We start from the raw sequence: 3,655 nt of genomic DNA on the forward strand, positions 1-3,655 counted from the left end.
TGAAAAGAAACGATAAATGACCCCAATAACTCAAATCCCAATGAGTTTTTTTTTTTTTTTTCAAATGGACTGTTTTTTGTTATTTAATACTCACACATAAATTCTGGCACGGCTGCTCCGGTGCGGCTTATAAATGAAACGGACAGCAAAGCTCTTGTTAGCTCAACATTCCCAGCCTCATTTGACCAGAGCAACCCAGATACAAGACAAGGATTACTTTGAAAAGAGTGCGTCGTGCTTTACAGCTGCGTGACACACACACATCCTGAACACAGTCAGTGAGGAAGTGTTATTAGATTATATACATGTTAGAATATCTGCTGGGCCTCATAGCTTTTCCTCCTTAATGCTCATCCAACTCAGGAAGAAACAACATTAAATCTTAGTGTTTCATTTGGAGAGGACACATTATTAATAACATTAAATTACCGCATTGCAGTTGTATGCCCCCGTCAAGCAGTGAAGTTTGAAGGTTACATTCAAACTGTCCACACTGACATGATATAATGAAGACTGTGAAGGACTTTAATAAAAGGTATGAAGTGTATGTGCAGCACATTAGATCTCTACCACCAGCACAGTTTCAAGTGTGTTACCAAATGTCTCCCCTTCTGTTCCCGAGTTATGAAACATTATGATGTCACAGTGAGGTTGACCTCAAACTATTATGGATATGGGCGCCGCCATGTTGTCATTTAGCAGCCCGTCTGCACTAGAAGAATCAGACATGTCCCGCTCACACACACACTGGAACAATCACGAGTCAATCACAGCGTTCACACAGTTCTTACAGTATCACATGGCTAATTCAAACTAAGCGTGTGAGGTGTACCAAACTTATGAGGTGTACTTTGATTTTTCCGTTTGGCCATAGAAAAAAGAACGGACAGCAGACCTAAAAATGGCGCCCATTCATTCCTATGGAAAGCTGGTCAGTGGCTCAATCTTCCTTAAGGTCGCCGCCATTTTTGGTTCTCGTGAACGCTGGAGGACTTACCAGATGTAGAAAGATTCACGTTCACATTCACGTTCACTTGAGTCCATGCCCAAGCGTCAAGCACGAAACAATGCAAAAAAACATGAAAAATGATAGACACAGTGTACCAGAAGTTTGAGCAGCAGAGTTGTGTCTCTGCCGGAGCCTTGCACTGGGCTCTATGGAGACAGGACCTAAGCTGCTGGAGGTGTTTCACTATGGCTCTTTTTAGCGGCGCACCCTCCTTCTCCTGCCCTTAACTCGATTTAAGTAGGGATTATGAACGTCTAGTTTTTGTGGTAGAGGGTCTGAAGATATTTAGGAGTCTTTTAATTGGTATCCCAAAAAAATTTCGGAGATGATCTCCTTTTCCCTGCATGAGGGGGAGAGACTTATGACCTATACTGCAGCCAACCCCAAGGGGGCGCTCTAGGGCCTGGGTTCACATTAGTCTAGAACAGGGGTGCCCAATTCCGGTCCTGGAGGTCCGCTGCATGTTCCTACATGTTTCAGGTTTCTCTCTGCTCCTACACACCTGAGTCTAATGCTCTGCTCGTTATCAAGCAGCTGAAGCTTGTCACAGGTTTGATAATCATTAGAATCCAGTTTGTTAGAGCAGGGAGAAACCTGAAACATGCAGGACAGCGGCCCTCCAGGAGCATGGGTTGGACAGCCCTGGTCTAGACTATTTAAAAGCTAATAAGTTAGCCACCCTGCCCCCAGGCCATCTGTGGACTAAGAACCATGGTATAAAGATGAATTTGGACTTTTATCTAAAGTCTGATTAGCAGTTAGATCTATGCCAAAGTCAAAGTCTATTTTTGTGGAACCGGCCACAGAGCTGCCAACTGTCCATCTTTACACAGTAAAGACGAATCTGGCAAAGTACCGGAAGTGAACAAGCCTCCATTGCTGCGGTGGTATGCGCATGATTTGATGGGAGCTGTCATTAAAAGTGAAACCTTTACCTCATGAAGAGTACTTGTAATTATTTACCTCCATCACTGATTAACTCAGCTACTTTACATTTACAATGTGGTCATTAGGTTGCCCTAGTTAGAGCAACTTACGTTATATTTCACCACATTGAATACATTTACTGTGTGACCACGGCACCCTTGATAGAGGTGTCTAACGTGAGCTAGCTAAGCAGTGTTAGCTTAGCTGACATTACTTTTTCACTGATTTAAGGGGAGTGTACCCATGTTCCCCGCTTTGACTGTGGCCGGGTAACATATGTTCCCTGCTTTTTCTCAAAAAAGGTCTGATGTTCCAGTCATCAGATCAGTGCCGAATTCCACGGCAAATAGGCCTATGTAGACCCTGACCCTACATCCTAACACTACCCCCTAACCCTGACCCTTACACTGACCCTAACACTACCACCTAACCCTGACCCTACCCCCTAACCCTGACCCTAACCCTGACCCTACCCCCTAACCCTGACCCTTACACTGACCCTAACACTACCACCTCACCCTGACCCTACCCCCTAACCCTGACCCTACCCCCTAACCCTGACCCTACCCCCTAACCCTGACCCTAACACTACCCCCTAACCCTGACCCTAACAATACCCCCTAACCCTGACCCTAACACTACCCCCTAACCCTGACCCTAACAATACCCCCTAACTCTGACCCTAATACTACCCCCTAACCCTGACCCTAACACTACCCCCTAACCCTGACCCTAACAATACCCCCTAACCCTGACCCTTACAATACCCCCTAACTCTGACCCTAATACTACCCACTAACCCTGACACTAACACTACCCCCTAACTCTGACCCTAACACTACCCCCTAACTCTGACCCTAACACTTCCCCCTGCCCCTGACCCTAACACTACCCCCTAACCCTGACCCTAACCCTACCCCTAACCAGGGGCTTATGAGACCCGGGAACATCGGACCCTTTTAGGCCTAAAAAAATCACACTTCCTGTCTCTGTTTAAACACAAATACAGATTAAGGTTTAATTATTCTCTCCAACGGGTTTGTAATTAGCTGCCATTGTTTGTCAACCAGATGAGTTCTAAACATTTCCGTCCTGCTCTGGAGCCATTAGGAGCAGCAGGGGTCACTTCAGATCCTGCCACAGGCCACAGAGTGACAGCGTGTCCTGCAAAGACACTCCTTTGGCAAACTGAAACAGGGAAGAACTCAAAGGTCAAAGTGAAGCACTACCTGCAAATACATCCTGCATGGTTGATATTTTAAATTGAAATCCAGTCCCTCTATCATTTGAAGTGTTTATGAAGGTGTTTTTAGTTTGGGACAATAACACGAAAGCTTCAGTCCAACAGCGTCACAGGCAGGAGCTTTTATTTCACAGCTCAGCTAAGACACATTCCACATGTAGAGTTCTTGATTTCAATCAATTCAAAGAGTTTATTCAAAACTATGAAACACACCTGTAATGTGAAGAAATTACTTCTCTTCTTACAAGCTGCAAAACTTTGATTCTACCATTAGTGAATTTCTATATAATCATCATCAAACATGTGCAGACTAATCTCTGCATACAGCACTTTAACTTTTACAATATGTTTTGTTCAATGCTTTCTACAGTTTGAGTTATTCAAGAGGTAAAACTTCAAGTTAGTTAAATTCATTGTGAAACAAAATGACTTTTTCTACTTTTTCTATTCTGAAATACAGAATGTTTTGTCCGATG

The sequence above is a fragment of the Echiichthys vipera genome (genome assembly GCF_963691815.1).
Source record: "Echiichthys vipera genome assembly, chromosome: 14".
NCBI lineage: Eukaryota > Metazoa > Chordata > Actinopteri > Perciformes > Trachinidae > Echiichthys > Echiichthys vipera.